Here is an 18994-nt window from a genome sequence, read left to right on the forward strand (position 1 = left end):
AACCAACGTCCAAATTTGATGGAAGAAGCATCTCCATTCCTGCTATTGGAGCCAACAATTTTGAGCTTAAGCCTCAACTAGTTGCTTTAATGCAACAAAACTGCAAGTTTTATGGACTTCCATCTGAAGATCCTTACCAGTTTTTAACTGAGTTCTTGCAGATTTGTGAGACTGTTAAGACAAATGGAGTAGATCGTGAAGTCTACAGGCTCATGCTTTTCCCTTTTGCTGTAAGAGACAGAGCTAGAACATGGTAGGACTCACAACCTAAAGATAGCCTGGACTCTTGGGATAAGCTGGTCACGGCCTTCTTGGATAAATTCTTTCCTCCTCAAAATCTGAGCAAGCTTAGAGTGGATGTTCAGACCTTCAAGCAAAAAGATGGTGAATCCCTCTATGAAGCTTGGGAAAGATACAAGCAGATGACCAAAAAGTGTCCTTCTGACATGTTTTCAGAATGGACCATATTAGATATATTCTATTATGGTCTATCTGAGTTTTCCAAAATGTCATTGGACCATTCTGCAGGTGGATCCATTCACCTAAAGAAAACACCTGCAGAAGCTCAAGAACTTATTGACATGGTTGCAAATAACCAATTCATGTACACTTCTGAGAGGAATTTCGTGAATAATGGGACGCCTCAGAGGACGGGAGTTCATGAAATTGATACTCTGAATGCCATATTGGCTCAGAACAAAGTGTTGACTCAGCAAGTCAACATGATCTCTCAAAGTCTGAATGGATGGCAAAATGCATCCAACAGTACTAAAGAGGCAGCTTCTGAAGAAGCTTATGATCCTGAGAACCCTGCAATAGCAGAGGTTAATTACATGGGTGAACCTTATGGAAACACCTATAACTCATCATGGAGAAATAATCCAAATTTCTAATGGAAGGATCAACAAAAGCCTCAACAAGGCTTTAACAATGGTGGAAGAAATAGGCTCAGTAATAACAAGCCTTTTCCATCATCTTCTCAGCAATAGACAGAAAATTCTGAACAGAGCCCCTCTAATTTAGCAAACTTAGTCTCTGATCTGTCAAAAGCCACTTTAAGTTTCATGAGTGAAACAAGGTCCTCCATTAGAAATCTGGAGGCACAAGTGGGCCAGCTGAGTAAGAAAGTCATTGAAACTCCTCCCAGTATTCTCCCAAGCAATACAGAAGAGAATCCAAAAGGAGATTGCAAGGCCATTGAAGTAATCAATATGGCCGAATGCACAAGGGAGGAGAAGGACGAAAATCCTAGTGAGAAAGACCCCCTGGGACATCTCTCAAACAAGAAGGAGTTCCCCATTGAGGACCTAAAGGAATCTGAGGCTCATATAGAGACCATAGAGATTCTACTAAATCTTCTTCTGCCATTCATGAGCTCTAAAAACTATTCCTCCTCAAAAGAGGACGAAGATGTAACTGGAGAGCAAGTTGCTCAATATCTAGGAGCTATCATGAAGCTGAATGCCAAGTTGTTTGGTAATGAGACTTGGGAAGGTGAATCCCCCTTGCTCATTAGTGAACTAGATACATGGATTCAGAAAACTCTACCTCAAAAGAGACAAGATCCTGGTAAATTCTTAATACCCTATACCATAGGCACCATGACCTTTAACAAGGCTCTGTGTGACCTAGGGTCAGGCATAAATCTTATGCCACTCTCTGTAATGGAGAAACTGGAGATCATTGAGGTACAACTTGCCTTATTCTCACTTCAATTGGCAAAAAAGTCAGTAAGACAAGCTTATGGATTAGTAGAGGATGTGTTAGTAAAGGTTGAAGGCCTTTACATCCCTGCTAATTTCATAATCTTAGACATTAGGAAGGAAGAAGATGAACGCATCATCCTTGGAAGACCCTTCCTAGCCATAGCAGAAGCTGTGATTGATGTTAGCAGAGGAGAATTAGTCCTTCAATTGAATGGGGACTACCTTGTGTTTAAAGCTCAAGGACCTTCCTCTGCAACCATGGAGAGGAAGCATGAAAAGCTTCTCTCAGTACAGAGTCAAAAAGAGCCCCCACAGTCAAACTCTAAGTTTGGTGTTGGGAGGCCACAACCAAACTCTAAGTTTGGTGTTGAGAAGCCCCCTCATTCAAACTCTAAGTTTGGTGTTGGGAGGCCCTCATCATGCTCTGAATATCTGTGAAGCTCCATGAGAACCCACTGTCAAGCTAATGACATTAAAGAAGCGCTTGTTGGGAGGCAACCCAATTTTTATATATCTAATTTTAATTTTATTTTATTGTTATTTTGTGTTTTTATTAGGTACATGATCATGTGGAGTCACGAAAAAATACTAAAATTAAAAATAGAATCAAAAATAGCAAAAAAAATCACACCCTGGAGGAAGGACTTACTGGCGTTTAAACGCCAGTAAGGTGCATCTGGGTGGCATTCAACGCCAGAACAGAGCATGTTTCTGGCGCTGAACGCCAGAAACAAGCAACATCCTGGCGTTTGAACGCCAGGAATATGCCTTGAGGAAAGCTGGCGCTGAACGCCAGTAACAAGCATGGAACTGGCGTTCAACGCCAAAAACATGCTACACATGGGCGTTGAACGCCTAGAGTGTGCATCACTTCGGCGTTTAAACACCAGAATAGTGTGCAAAGGCATTTTACATGCCTAATTGGTGCAGGGATGTAAATCCTTGACACCTCAGGATCTGTGGATCCCACAGGATCATCTCAGGATCTGTGGACCCCACAGGATCCCCACCTAACATATTCTTCCCTCTTCTCAACATTCATTCTCTCTTTCCAATAAACACACTTCCCCAAAAATCCTTCACCAATCACCTCAACCTCTCTTCTCAATTACCCCATTCATCACTCACATCCATCCACTCTTCCCCATAAACCCCACCCACCTTCAAAATTCAAAAATCTTTCCCACCCAAACCCACCCTAAATGACCGAAACTACACCCACTCCCCTCCCTATATATACCCTTCCATTCTACTTCATTTTCACATAACACAAACCCCCTCTTCTACACCTTGACCGAAACACCTTCCCTCACTCTCCTCCATATTTTCTTCTTCTTCTTCTTCTCTTCTTTCTTCTCTTGCTCGAGGGCGAGCAATATTTTAAGTTTGGTGTGGTCAAAGCATAATCTTTTTGTTTTTCCATTACCATCAATGGCACCTAAGGCCAGAGAATCCTCTAGAAAAGGACAAGGGAAGACAAAAGCTTCCACCTCCGAGTCATGGGAGATGGAAAGATTCATCTCCAAAAGCCATCAAGACTACTTCTATGATGTTTTGGCAAAGAAAAAGGTGATCCCTGAGGTCCCTTTCAAACTCAAGAAAAATGAGTATCCGGAGATCCGACATGAAATCCGAAGAAGAGGTTGGGAAGTCCTAACCAACCCCATGCAACAAGTCGGAATCTTAATGGTTCAAGAGTTCTATGCCAATGCATGGATCACTAGGAACCATGATCAAAGTGTGAATCCGAGTCCAAAGAATTATCTCACAATGGTTCGGGGGAAATACTTAGATTTTAGTCCGAAAAATGTGAGGTTGGCATTCCACTTGCCCATGATGCAAGGAGATGAACGCCCCTACACTAGAAGGGTCAACTTTAATCAAAGGTTGGACCAAGTCCTTATGGACATATGTGTGGAAGGAGCTCAATGGAAAAGAGACTCCAAAGGCAAGCCGGTTCAACTAAGAAGACTGGACCTCAAGCCTGTGGCTAGAGGGTGGTTAGAGTTCATTCAATGCTCCATCATCCCCACTAGCAACCGATCTGAAGTTACTATGGATCGGGCCATCATGATTCATAGCATCATGATTGGAGAGGAAGTAGAAGTTCATGAAGTCATCTCCCATGAATTCTACAAAATAGCCGAAAAGTCCTCCACCATGGCAAGGCTTGCTTTTCCTCATCTTATTTGCCATCTATGTTACTCAGCTGGAGTTATCTTAGAAGGAGACATCCTCATTGAAGAGGATAAGCCCATCACCAAGAAGAGGATGGAGCAAGCAAGAGAGACCCTCCACGGATCTCAAGAGATGCATGAGGAAGCTCATCATCAAGAAATCCCTGAGATGCCTCAAGGGATGCACTTTCCTCCCAACAACTATTGGGAACAACTCAACACTTCCCTAGAAGATTTGAGCTACAATGTGGAACAATTAAGGGTGGAACATCATGAGCACTCCATCATTCTCCATGAAATAAGAGAAGATCAAAGAGCAATGAGGGAGGAGCAACAAAGGCAAGGAAGGGACATAGAAGAGCTTAAGGACATTGTTGGTCCTTCGAGAAGAAGACGCCACTAAGGTGGATTCATTCCTTGTTCTTACTTTTCTGCTGTTTAGTTTTTATATTATATGTTTAGCTATGTTTTGTGTCTGTACTTCATGATCATTAGTGTTTAGTAACTATGTCTTAAAGTTATGAATAATTCCATTAATCCTTCACCTCTCTTAAATGAAAAATGTTTTTAATTCAAAAGAACAAAGAAGTACATGAATTCCAAATTTATCCTTGAATTTAGTTTAATTATATTGATGTGGTGACAATACTTTTTGTTTTCTGAATGAATGCTTAAACAGTGCATATTTTTGATTTTGTTGTTTATGAATGTTAAAACTGTTGGCTCTTGAAAGAATGATGAACAAAGAGAAATGTTATTGATAATCTGAAAAATTATGAAATTGATTCTTGAACCAAGAAAAAGCAGTGAAAAACAAAAGCTTGCGAAAAAAATAGAAAGAAAAAGAAAAAGCAAGCAGAAAAAGCCAATAGCCCTTAAAACCAAAAGGCAAGGGTAAAAAGGATCCAAGGCTTTGAGCATCAATGGATAGGAGGGCCCAAGGAAATAAAATCCAGGCCTAAGCGGCTAAACCAAGCTGTCCCTAACCATGTGCTTGTGCCATGAAGGCCCAAGTGAAAAGCTTGAGACCAAGTGGTTAAAGTCGTGATCTAAAGCAAAAGAGTGTGCTTAAGAGCCCTGGACACCTCTAACTGGGGACTCTAGCAAAGCTGAGTCACAATCTGAAAAGGTTCACCCAGTCATGTGTCTGTGGCATTTATGTATCCGGTGGTAATACTGGAAAACAAAGTGCTTAGGGCCACGACCAAGACTCATAAGTAGCTGTGTTCAAGAATCAACATACTTAACTAGGAGAATCAATAACACCATCCAAAATTCTAAGTTCCTAGAGAAGCCAATCATTCTGAACTTCAAAGGAAAAAGTGAGATACCAAAACTGTTCAGAAGCAAAAAGCTATAAGTCTCGCTCATCTAATTAGAATTAATATTCATTGATATTTTAGAATTTATAGTATATTCTCTTCTTTTTATCCTATTTGATTTTCAGTTGCTTGGGGACAAGCAACAATTTAAGTTTGGTGTTGTGATGAGTGGATAATTTATACGCTTTTTGGCATTGTTTTTAGGTAGTTTTTAGTAAGTTCAAGCTACTTTTAGGGATGTTTTCCTTAGTTTTTATGTTAAATTCATATTTCTAGACTTTACTATGAGTTTGTGTGTTTTTCTGTGATTTCAGGTAATTTCTGGCTGAAATTGAGGGACTTGAGCAAAACTCTGATAGGAGGCTCACAAAGGACTGCTGATGCTGTTGGAATCTGACCTCCCTGCACTCGAAATAGATTTTCTGGAGCTACAGAATTCCAAATGGCGTGCTCTCAACGGCTTTTGAAAGTAGACATCCAGAGCTTTCCAGCAATATATAATAGTCTATACTTTATTCGGGAATTGACGACGAAAACTGGCGCTCAACGCCAGTTCCATGTTGCTGTATGGAGTAAAACTCAGAAACACGTAACGATCCGGAGTTGAACGTCCAAAACACGTTACAACTTGGCGTTCAACTCCAAAAGAAGCCTCAGCTCGTGGATAGATCAAGCTCAGCCGAAACACACACCAAGTGGGCCCCGGAAATGGATTTATGCATTAATTACTTATTCATGTAAACCCTAGTAGCTAGTCTAGTATAAATACGATAATTTACTATTGTATTAGACATCTTTGGTCTCAGTTTTATTTAATTATTCATCTTAGGAGACTATTGATCACATTTTGGGGGGGCTGGCCATTCGGCCATGCCTGAACCTTTCACTTATGTATTTTCAACGGTGGAGTTTCTACACACCATAGATTAAGGGTGTGGAGCTCTGCTATACCTCAAGTTTCAATGCAATTACTATTATTTTCTATCCAATTCGAATTATTCCTATTCTAAGATATTCGTTGCACTTCAACTTGATGAATGTGATGATCCGTGACACTCATCATCATTCTCACCTATGAACGCGCGTGATTGACAACCACTTCCGTTCTACCTTAGACCGGGCGAATATCTCTTGGATTCCTTAATCAGAATCTTCATTGTATAAGCTAGAATTGATGGCGGCATTCATGGGAATCCGGAAGGTCTAACCTTGTCTGTGGTATTCCGAGTAGGATTCCGGAATTGAATGATTGTGACGAGCTTCAAACTCCTGAAGGCTGGGCGTTAGTGACAGACGCAAAAGAATCAAGGGATTCTATTCCAACCTGATTGAGAACCGACAGATGATTAGCCGTGCTGTGACAGAGCATTTGGACCTTTTTCACTGAGAGGATGGGATGTAGCCATTGACAACGGTGATGCCCTACATACAGCTTGCCATGGAAAGGAGTAAGAAGGATTGGATGAAGCAGTAGGAAATCAGAGATTCAGGAGGAGCACAGCATCTCCATACACCTATCTGAAATTCCCATCATGGAAATACATGAGTAACTTTATCCTTATTTTATGTTTATTTACTATTATTTGATTTTCCAAATTCCATAATTTATTTAAATCCGCCTGACTGAGATTTACAAGATGACCATAGCTTGCTTCATACCAACAATCTCTGTGGGATCGACCCTTACTCACGTAAAGTTTATTACTTGGACGACCTAGTACACTTGCTGGTTAGTTGAACGGAGTTGTGACCACACATAGTAAAGAGCTATTATCTCGAATTAAATTTCATACAAGTACAAAGAGTACGAATCACAATTTCGTCCACCAGCCATGTGCCTTAAACACAAGGTAGTCTCCATTCAATTGAAGGACTCATTCTCCTCTGTTAACATCTATCACAGCTTCTGCTGTGGCTAGGAAAGGTCTTCCAAGGATGATGCATTCATCCTCCTCCTTCATAGTGTCTAAGATTATGAAATCAGCAGGAATGTAAAGGCCTTTAACCTTTACCAACACGTCCTCTACTAATCCATAATTTTGTCTTACTGACTTGTCTGCCAATTGTAATGAGAATAAGGCAGGCTGTACCTTAATGATCCCCAGCTTCTCCATTACAGAGAGTGGCATAAGATTTATGCCTGACCCTAGGTCACACAGAGCTTTTTCAAAGGTCATGGTGCCTATGGTACAGGGTATTAAGAATTTCCCAGGATCTTGTTTCTTTTGAGGTAAAGTTTGCTGAACCCATGTATCAAGTTCACTAATGAGCAAGGGAGGTTCACCTTCCCAAGTCTCATTACCAAATAACTTGGCATTCAGCTTCATGATGGCTCCTAGATATTGAGCAACTTGCTCTCCAGTTACATCTTCATCCTCTTCAGAGGAAGAATAATCTTCAGAGCTCATGAATGGCAGAAGAAGATTTAATGGAATCTCTATGGTCTCTATATGAGCCTCAGATTCCTTTGGATCCTCAATAGAGAACTCCTTCCTGCTTGAGAGACATCCCATGAGATCTTCCTCATTGGGATTCGCATCCTCTCCCTCCTCCTTGCATTCGGCCATATTGATTATATCAATGGCCTTGCATTCTCTTTTTGGATTTTCTTTAGTATTGCTTGGGAGAGTACTAGGAGGGGTTTCAGTGATTTTCTTACTCAGCTGGCCCACTTGTGTCTCCATATTTCTGATGGAGGACCTTGTTTCATTCATGAAATTTAAAGTGGCCTTAGATAGATCAGAGACTAAATTTGCTAAGTTAGAGGTATTCTATTCATAATTCTCTGTCTGTTGCTGAGAAGATGATGGATAAGGCTTGATATTGCTGAGCCTATTTCTTCCACCATTATTAAAGCCTTATTGAGGCTTTTATTGATCCTTCCATGAGAAATTCGGATGATTTCTCCATGATGAATTATAGGTGTTTCCATAAGGTTCATCCATGTAATTTACCTCTGCCATTGCACGGTTTTCAGGATCATAAGCTTTTTCTTCAGAAGATGCCTCTTTAGTACTGTTGGATGCATTTTGCCATCCATTCAGACTTTGAGAAATCATGTTGACTTGCTGAGTCAACACCTTGTTCTGAGCCAATATGGCATTCAGAGCATCAATTTCAAGAACTCCCTTCCTCTGAGGCGTCCCAGTATTCACGGAATTCCTCTCAGAAGTGTACATGAATTGGTTATTTGCAACCATGTCAATAATTTCCTGAGCTTCTGCAGGCATTTTCTTTAGGTGAATGGATCCACCTGCAGAGTGGTCCAATGACATTCTGAAAACTCAGATTGACCATAATAGAATATATCTAATATGGTCCACTCTGAAAACATGTCAGAATGACACTTTTTGGTCATCTGCTTGTATCTTTTCCAAGCTTCATAGAGGGATTCACCATCTTTTTGCTTGAAGGTCTGAACATCCACTCTAAGCTTGCTCAGCTTTTGAGGAGGAAAGAATTTATCCAAGAAGGCCCTGACTAGCGTATCCCAAGAGTCCAGGCTATCTTTAGGTTGTGAGTCCAACCATGTTCTAGCTCTGTCTCTTACAGCAAAAGGGAAAAGCATGAGCCTATAGACTTCAGGATCTACTTCATTCGTTTTAACAGTCTCACAAATCTACAAGAACTCAGTTAAAAATTGGTAAGAATCTTCAGATGGAAGTCCATGAAACTTGCAGTTCTGTTGCATTAGAGCAACTAATTGAGGTTTCAGCTCAAAATTGTTTGCTCCAATGGCAGGAATTGAGATGCTTCTTCCATCAAACATGGACATGGGTTTAGTAAAATCACCAAGCATCCTTCTTGCATATTGTTGTTGGGTTCGGCTGCCATCTCCTTCTCTTGTTCAAAAATTTCAGAAAGGTTGTCTTTGGATTGTTGTAATTTAGCTTCTATTAGTTTCCTCTTCAAAGTCCTTTCAGGTTCAGGGTCAGCTTCAACAAGAGTGCTTTTTTCCTTGTTCCTGCTCATATGAAAGAGAAGAGAACAAGAAAAGAAGAGGAATCCTCTATGTCACAGTAAAGAGGATCCTTATTATTAGTAGAAGAAGAAAAGAATAAAGAAAGGAGAATCCAAACACAAGGGTAAGGATAGAGGCAGTGATTGGAGATGAAGAGAGGTGAAGATAAGTGTTAGTAAATGAATAAATAAATAGAAGAAGATGAGAGAGAGAATTCGAAAATTAATTTTGAAAAGGAGTTAATGATTTTCGAAAATTAAAGATGAGATAGAATTAAAATTAAAATTTAAAACAATTAGTTAATTAAAAAGAATTTTTTTTTTGAAAAAGAGGGAGGTATTTTCGAAAATTAGAGAGAGAAAAGTTGTTAGGTGGTTTTGAAAAAGATAAGAAACAAACAAAAAGTTAATTAGTTAGTTGAAAAAGATTTGAAAATCAAATTTGAAAAGATAAGAAGATCAGAAGATAAGAAGTTAGAAAAGATATTTCAAAATCAAATTTTTGAAAAAAGATAAAATTTTGAAAAAAAGATATGATATAAAAGATAAGATAAGATAGATTTAATTTTTAAAATTAAAATTAATTACTTGACTAACAAGAAACTAAAAGATATGATTCTAGAATTTAAAGATTGAACCTTTCTTAACAAGAAAGTAATAAACTTCAAATTTTTGAATCAATCATATTAATTGTTTAGCATAATTTTCAAAAATAAAGATAAAATTAACAAAAATATTTTTGAAAAATATTTTTAAATTTTCGAAAATCATAAGACTAAAAAGGAAAAAGATTTGATTTTTGAAAAAGTTTTGAAAATATAGGATTTTTAAAATTGAAAATTTGACTTGACTTATAAGAAATAGCTAATTTTAAAATTTTTGACTAAGTCAACCCAAATTTTTGAAATTTTGAGAGAAAAAAGGAAAATATATTTTTTTGATTTTTGAATTTTTTTATGATGAGAGAGAAAAACACTAAAAATACTCAATGCATGAAAATTTTGGATCAAAACACATGAATCATGCAAGAACACAATGAATGTCAAGACGAACACCGAGAACACTTTGAAGATCATGATGAACATCAAGAACATATTTTTGAAAAATTTTCAATGTAAAGAAAACATGCAAGACACCAAACTTAGAAATCTTTCATGTTTAGACACTATGAATGCAAAAATGCACATGAAAAACACTATACAACACATAACAAGAAGATATGAAGATCAAACAAGAAAGTTCATCAAGAACAACTTGAAGATCATGATGAATGCAATGCATGAATGCAATTTTCGAAAAATGCATGATGAATATGCAATTGACACCAAACTTAAAACTTGACACAAGACTCTAACAAGAAACACAAAATATTTTTGATTTTTATGATTTTATTATTTTTTTGTATTTTTATTATTATTTTTTTCTTTTCGAAAATATTCTTTAGGAAAACGAAAAAGAGAAAAAAATTTTAAAATATTTTTTTGTTGAAATTTTTTTTTGAAATTAAAACAAAAAGAAAATTACCTGATCTGAGCAACAAGATGAACCGTCAGTTATTCATACTCGAACAATCCCCGGCAACGGCGCCAAAAACTTGGTGGACGAAATTGTGATCATCAACAATGGCTCCAAAGACTTGGTGCTCTCAAACATAAATCACACTTTGTCACAACTCCGCACAACTAACCAGCAAGTGTACTGGATCGTCCAAGTAATACCTTACGTGAGTAAGGGTCGATCCCACAGAGATTGTTGGTACGAAGCAAGCTATGGTAATCTTGTAAATCCCAGTCAGGCGGATTTAACTATATTAAGAGATTATTGGATTTTCGAATAATAATAATAAATTTAAACAGAAAATAAAGATAGAGTTACTCATGTAATTCAATGATGGGGATTTCAGATAAGTGTATGGAGGTGCTGTGTTCCTTCTGAATCTCTACTTTCCTGCTGCTTTTATCCAATCTTTGTCACTCCTTCCTATGGCAAGCTGTATGTAGGGCATCACCGTTGTCAATGGCTACATCCCATCCTCTCAGTGAAAATGGTCCAAATGCTTTGTCACAGCACGGCTAATCATTTGTCGGTTCTCGATCATGTTGGAATAGAATCCCTTGATTATTTTGCGTTTGTCATCACGCCCAGCAATCGCGAGTTTGAAGCTCGTTACAGTCATTTAATTCCAGAATCCTACTCGAAATACCACAGACAAGGTTAGACTTTCTGGATTCCCATGAATGCCGCCATCAATTCTAGCTTATACCACGAAGATTCTGATTAAGGAATCCAAGAGATATGCGCCCGGTCTAAGGTAGAACTGAAGTGGTTGTCAGTCAGGCGTTCATAGGTGAGAATGATGATGAGTGTCACGGATCATCACATTCATCATGTTGAAGTGCAACGAATATCTTAGAATAAAAATAAGTCGAATTGAATAGAAAATAGTAGTAATTGCATTAAAACTTGAGGTACAACAGAGCTCCACACCCTTAATCTATGGTGTGTAGAAACTCCACTGTTGAAAATACATAAGTGATGAAGGTCCAGGCATGGCCGAATGGCCAGCCCCCATGAAAGACCGAATGGTCAAAAGAACTAGATAGTCCAAAACTTCTAATAAACTAGTAAAAAGTTCTATTTATACTAAACTAGCTACTAGGGTTTACAGAAGTAAGTAATTGATGCATAAATTCACTTCTGGGGCCCACTTGGTGTGTGCTTGGGCTGAGCTTGATCTATCCATGAGCTGAGGCTTCTCTTGGAGTTGAACGCCAAGTTGTAACGTGTTTTGGGCGTTCAACTCTAGTTCGTGACGTGTTTCTAGCATTTGACTCCAGAATGCAGCATGGAACTGGCGTTGAGCGCCAGTTCACGTCATCTAATTATGAATAAAGTATGAACTATATATATTGCTGGAAAGCTCTGGATATCTACTTTCCTTCTCCGTTGAGAGCGCGCCATTTAGAGTTCTGTAGCTCCAGAAAATCCATTTTGAGTGTAGGGAGGTCAGATTCTAACAGCATCAGCAGTCCTTTGTCAGCCTCCTATTAGAGTTTTGCTCAAGTCCCTCAATTTCATCAAGAAAATACCTGAAATCATAGAAAAACACACAAACTCGTAGTAAAGTCCAGAAATATGAATTTAGCCTAAAAACTAATGAAAACATCCCTAAAAGTAACTAGATCATACTTAAAACTACCTAAAAACAATGCCAAAAAGCGTATAAATTATCCGCTCATCATCTAGCCAAAATACACATCCATGCGTACGCGTGATCCATGCGTGCGCATCGATTGAAATTTTTCAAATTAAATTTTGGGTGGCTCATCACGGACGTTGGAGGCAACGTTTGAGGTAGTGTTGGTCCTCCAATGTTCGTTCATTCACGCTCAAGCGTAACCCATGCGTACGCGTGAATGGTCAAATTTGCCAATTCACGCGTGCGCGTGACTCATGCTTACACGTGGACTAAGAAATTTTTCACTTTCACACGTACGCATCCTTAACGTGTATGCATCACCCAAAATTTTTCTAGCTCCAGAATTGAAAAACCATAGAAGACGTTGGAGGTAACGTTGGACCTCCAACGTTCTCTCTAACGCCAGCACCAGCATTCTGCAGCTTCCCACGTTTGAGGCAACGTTGGATCACCAATGTTGCCCACAACGTTGGCACCCATTTCTACTTTCCAAAAAAATGTTGCCTTCAACGTTTGTGGATCATCGTTGCCACCAACGTTACATCTCCCTCTCTTCTTCAATACTCTTTTACTTTGTTTCCTCCTCTTCTTTCTTGCTTTTTTTTTTTGCCTCATTTCTTCCTACAATTAATCAAACAATTGCCTCAAAGTTTGCTATAATCTTGAGGTATTTGCATCATTCATAACAACTAGTAAAAGTGGCATAAAACCTCGGGAAAAAGCACATAAACACCCATGTGATGCCAAGGCATCTTAGGCTAGTTTCACTAGCATTTTTCTGTTAGTTTTAGTTGTTTTATGCATTTTCTTGAGCTTAAAGTAACCAAGAATGGTTAAATGAATAACAAAGCAATGAACCATCCAAACAGTATGATTTTGATGCAAATTCCATGAGTTTTTAGTTATATTACTTGAATGCTATGAATGGAAGATTTCTCATGAAATTTTGCAAGACTTTGATGCAGTTGTTTGGATGATTTCAGGGAAGAAGAGGCTAGACAAGGAAGCAACAAAATCAATAAAGGAAGCTTGAATACCACATGTGGAGTTTAAGTTCCAGTTTAAGCTTAAACTGGAGCTTAAACGCCAAAATCATGAAAGCTGAGAAAAGCTGAAAGTGGCGTTTAACCTCCAATTTAACCTTAAATTGGAAGTTAAACGCCAGAAATGAGAAATGCACCAAGGAGCATTTCCACGTTTAAGCTCCAGTTTAAGCTTAAACTGGAGCTTAAACGTGTTCGACCAAATTCACACTCCAGGGTTGCTTTCTTCATTTCCACGTTTAAGCTTCAGTTTAACCTTAAACTGAAGCTTAAACGTGTTCGACCAAATTCACACTCCAGGGTTGCTTTCTTCATTTCCACGTTTAAGCTTCAGTTTAACCTTAAACTGAAGCTTAAACGTGTTCGACCAAATTCACACTCCAGGGTTGCTTTCTTCATTTCCACGTTTAAGCTCCAGTTTAAGCTTAAACTGGAGCTTAAACGTGTTCGACCATTCCACACTCCGGGGTTGCTTTCTTCCATTTCCACGTTTAAGCTTTAGTTTAACCTTAAACTGAAGCTTAAACGTGTTCGACTACTTTACCCTCCAGGGTTGCTTTCTTCCATTTCCACGTTTAAGCTTCAGTTTAACCTTAAACTGAAGCTTAAACTGCAACTTAAACGCCACTATTTGAAAAGGTTTCTGGGCCAAAGATATTGCAGTTTAAGTTAGCATTTGAGCATGATGAGCGGATAATTTGTATACTTTTTGGCATTGTTTTTAGTATGTTTTTAGTATGATCTAGTTAGTTTTTAGTATGTTTTTATTAGTTTTTAGTTAAAATTCACTTTTCTGGACTTTACTATGAGTTTGTGTGTTTTTCTATGATTTCAGGTATTTTCTGGCTGAAATTGAGGGACCTGAGCAAAAATCTGATTCAGAGACCAAAAAGGACTGCAGATGCTGTTGGATTCTGACCTCCCTGCACTCGAAGTGGATTTTCTGGAGCTACAGAATCCCAATTGGCGCGCTCTCAACGGCGTTGGAAAGTAGACATCCTGGGCTTTCCAGCAATATATGATAGTCCATACTTTGCCCAAGATTTGATGGCCCAAACTGGCGTTCAAAGTCACCCTCAGAAATCCCAGCGTTAAACGCTGGAACTGGCACCCAAATGGGAGTTAAACGCCCAAACTGGCACTAAAGCTGGCGTTTAACTCCAAGAAGAGTCTCTGCACGAAAAATGCTTCATTGCTCAGCCCAAGCACACACCAAGTGGGCCCGGAAGTGGATTTTGATGTCTTTTACTCATCTCTGTAAACCTTAGGCTACTAGTTTTCTATAAGTAGGACCTTTTACTATTGTATTTTCATCTTTAAAATCTTTTGATCACTTGAGATCTCTAGATCATCTTTGGACATTTAGTTCTTAGATCATTGGGAGGCTGGCCATTCGGCCATGCCTAGACCTTATGCTTATGTATTTTCAACGGTGGAGTTTCTACACACCATAGATTAAGGTGTGGAGCTCTGCTGTACCTCGAGTATTAATGCAATTACTATTGTTCTTCCATTCAATTCCGCTTGTTCTTGTTCTAAGATATCACTTGTTCTTCAACTTGATGAATGTGATGATCCGTGACACTCATCATCATTCTCACCCATGAACAAGATGACTGACAACCACTCTTGTTCTACAAGCAACCAAGGCTCTAGTGAATATCTCTTGGATTCCTGATTGCACGATGCATGGTTGATCGCCTGACAACCGAGTGCTCGTCTGATAAACGAGCCAACCATTCCGTGAGATCAGAGTCTTCGTGGTATAGGCGAGAACTGATGGCGGCATTCAAGAGAATCCGGAAGGTCTAACCTTGTCTGTGGTGTTCTGAGTAGGATTCAATGACTGAATGACTGTGACGTGCTTCAAACTCCTGAGGGCGGGGCGTTAGTGACAGACGCAAAAGAATCACTGGATTCTATTCCGGCCTGATTGAGAACCGACAGATGAATTCCGCTATGCTGTGACAGAGCATATGCAATCGCTTTCACTGAGAGGATGGGAGGTAGCCACTGACAACGGTGAAACCCTTGCTTAAGCTTGCCATGGAAAGGAGTAAGAAGGATTGGATGAAGACAGTAGGAAAGCAGAGAAACGGAAGGGAAGGCATCTTCATGCGCTTATCTGAAGTTCCTACCAATGAATTACATAAGTATCTCTATCTTTACCTTTGTGTTATTTTCGTTCATCACCATTACCATTTGAGTTTGCCTGACTAAGATTTACAAGATGACCATAGCTTGCTTCAATACTAACAATCTCCGTGGGATCGACCCTTACTCGCGTAAGGTTTATTACTTGGACGACCCAGTGCACTTGCTGGTTAGTTGTGCGAAGTTGTGTAATGCCATGGTATTGAGCTACCAAGTTTTTGGGGTTCATGACCGGGGATTATGAGAGTTGTGAAAAAGTATTGTTCACAATTTCACGCACCAGAGCACAAACATTAACTTAAACGTACTCTGGTATGAAACCCAATTGAATATCATGGTTTATGGGATTGGGCCTGAAGAATTGATGAGTCTGGAATTTCAATTTGTTGAGTCATGTGTCATTACTTGATTATCACTAAGTTGGCTCAATGAATGTTACAGAATTGGATCAGCAGCCTCATCAGGATTATGGATCATAAACCCAAAGCAAAAGGAAATCAGGGAAGGGCCCAAAGCCCAAGAAACACAACAGAAGCTCAATTTAGAAAGTGTATAAGTAGGATAGAATTTAAGTTAGATAGGGGACTTTTGATCATTTTTCTAGTTTTCATACTTTTTCTAATTGAATTCAGAGCTATGACTCACTAAACCCCCTTTCATTGGGTTAGGGAGCTCTATTGTAATTCAATGAATCAATAATAGTTTTTATCTTCTTCTTCAATCTTTTCTCTTGAATTTTGTTAGAAAACTTCTCGATCTAATTCCATTGGTTAGTTGTCTTGGGAAAGAAACTATCCATAATTGGAATCCTTCGGAACCTTGGGAAAGGAATGGAGGATTCATGCTAGAGAAGCTTTCTCACAGTGAATTGGATTGGGGTTTAGATGGATATTGTGACATGTAATCCTACCAAATTGTGGTTCATGAAACTGTGTGGTATAATCAGTGATCGAGCATCATCTCTTCTTATGAACATTTAAACCAAGGGATTGGGAATTTGTTTGTTTTTAGAGAGAATTGGTGAGCCAAGGGATTGGGATCCAATCATATAAGATTGCCAAGGAAAATTCAATGAATGCATTGGTTGAGGAAGGGATAAAAATGTTTTGATTCGAAGATCTCAATATCTTCTGAAACCCAATGAATTCCCCATTTCTGATCTACCACTTTCTCTTTACATTCTGCAATTAAATTCATGCAATCACCCTGATCCCTTTTTAATTTCAGCAATTTAGCTTCTCGCTCTTTAATTCATGCAATTTAACATTCCGCAATTCTCATCTAAATCTTGATTCCGCTCAACTAGAACACACTTCTAATCCGAATTGCTCACTCAACCAATCCTTGTGGGATTCGACCTCACTCTATTGTGAGTTTTTACTTGACGATAACCGGTGCACTTGCCGGAAGGAATTTTTGCCGATCGTGCAATTTCCTAAAATCGTAGCATCAAGTTTATGGCGCCGTTGCCGGGGATTGGTTTTCGATTGACAATTCTCAAATTGGAAGTTAACTAGATTGAGCATTTTTCTTGTTTTGTTAATTCAGTTCAAGTTACTTGTTGAATTTTAATTTCTGCACTCTGTTACTTGCTTTCTTTCTTTATGCCTTTAAATTCAAGCAACTAACTCACTGACTCACTAACTATTTGAATTAATTCCTCAACTGCTCTAACCATACTCTTCCATTAACCAAGAGTATTTCACTTGTTTGTTGCCTGTACTGTGTTCTTGTATGACAGGTAGGAGAGGAGAGACATCAACTCCTCCATATACCGAACCAGAGAGGACCCTTCATAAACTTAGAAGGGAAGCAAGAGGGAAGAGAGTACTGAGAGAAGAAGAATCTGAAGGAGAATCTGAGGACAATTTTGAGGAAGCTCTAGATCTCAACATGGATAGAGAAGTTCACAACCATGAGAGAGCTGATGGAAACAATGTCATTCCTGAGAGGAGGGTTCTTGGTTCATACATAAACCCAACCTCTGGGAATTGTGGTAGCAGCATTCAGAAACCACCCATTCAGGCCAACAATTTTGAACTCAAACCACAGCTAATATCACTGGTGGAGGATCATTGTTCATTTGGTGGGAGTGCTAATGAAGATCCAAACCAACATCTCACAAAATTCCTGAGAATTTGCGACACTGTGAAGTCCAATGGAGTCCAGGAAGATGCCTATAAACTGCTCTTGTTCCCATTTTCACTTAGGGATAAGGCAGCTAAGTGGCTGGAATCATTCCCAAGGGGGAGCCTAACAACCTGGGATGAGGTGGAAAGCAAGTTTCTGGCACGTTTCTACCCCCCACAAAAGGTCAATAGGCTTCGATCTGAGGTTCAGACTTTTAGACAACAAGATGGTGAAACTCTCTACGAGGCATGGGAGAGGTTCAAGGATTTGACAAGGAAATGCCCACCAGACATGTTCCATGACTGGGTGCAATTGCATATTTTCTATGATGGACTTTCTTATGAATCAAGGAAGGCTGTAGACCATTCATCAGGAGGTTCATTGAATAGGAAAAAGACTGTGGAAGAAGCCATTGAAGTGATTGAGACAGTGGCTGAGAATGAGTACTACTATGCTTCAGAGAGACACAACACTAAGGGAGTCATAGAGCTGAACCATGTTGATACAATTCTAGCCCAAAACAAGGTGTTTGCCAAGCAACTAGCAGAGCTCACCAGGAAATTAGAAACAAATCAAGTGGCTGCAATACACACACAAGATCAAGAGGAAGTAAGCACTGAAGGAGGTGATTGGAAAGAGGCCAACTATGTGGGAAATCAACAAAGGCAACCATATGATCCACATTCCAACCCTTACAACCCAGGCTGGAAAAACCACCCAAACTTTGGGTGGGGAAACCAGCAAACCCAATCACAAAACCACAAACCTTACAACCCCAACCAACATAACAATTCCACATACCAAAACTCCAACCAAAGATCATACCAAGCCACACAAAACACTTACTCCCAACCACCATATCATGGCCAAAATAATCAACCTGCCCAACCTAATCCGAACCAACAATTTCAAGATCAATTAAACAGGATAGAAGGAATGCTTGCAAACATGGGTCAGGACATAAGTGAGTTGAAAGGCTTTAGGGATGATGTGAGATCTACCTTAAGGAACCATGGTGAAAAACTCAAGAGGATGGAGTCTCGAGTAGGAGAGCTATCTCAACAGGCCCCCAAGTCAACTGCAGTGTTCCCTAGTGACACAGAAAAGAATCCTAAAGGGGAACAAAAGGGAGTGAGATGGGAAGAATGCAAGGCCATCACCATATTGAAGGAAGTCTCAGAAGAAGAAGGAATCAGACCCTTAGAACAGGAGCCAGAAATCTTGAAGGAAGGTGTGGAAGAAGCTAAGCAGGAAAGTGAAACTGAGCAAGCCAAGGAACTGCAAAATAAAGGCATGCTGGAAA

At 39.3% G+C, this 18994-nt stretch overlaps 2 non-coding genes across 2 annotated transcripts; both read right to left on the reverse strand.

Moving 5' to 3' along the window:
- Nucleotides 1–344: 344 nt before the first annotated feature.
- LOC112804485 (small nucleolar RNA R71) lies at nt 345–448 on the reverse strand. Its single transcript, XR_003203099.1, has one exon. It is a non-coding gene; the product is annotated as a small nucleolar RNA R71 (small nucleolar RNA).
- Nucleotides 449–17880: 17432 nt separating this feature from the next.
- On the reverse strand, nt 17881–17984 carry LOC112805040 (small nucleolar RNA R71). The gene has a single exon (XR_003203653.1). It is a non-coding gene; the product is annotated as a small nucleolar RNA R71 (small nucleolar RNA).
- Nucleotides 17985–18994: the final 1010 nt, after the last annotated feature.

Source organism: Arachis hypogaea, chromosome 5, assembly GCF_003086295.3.
Source record: "Arachis hypogaea cultivar Tifrunner chromosome 5, arahy.Tifrunner.gnm2.J5K5, whole genome shotgun sequence".
NCBI classification, from domain to species: Eukaryota; Viridiplantae; Streptophyta; class Magnoliopsida; order Fabales; family Fabaceae; genus Arachis; species Arachis hypogaea.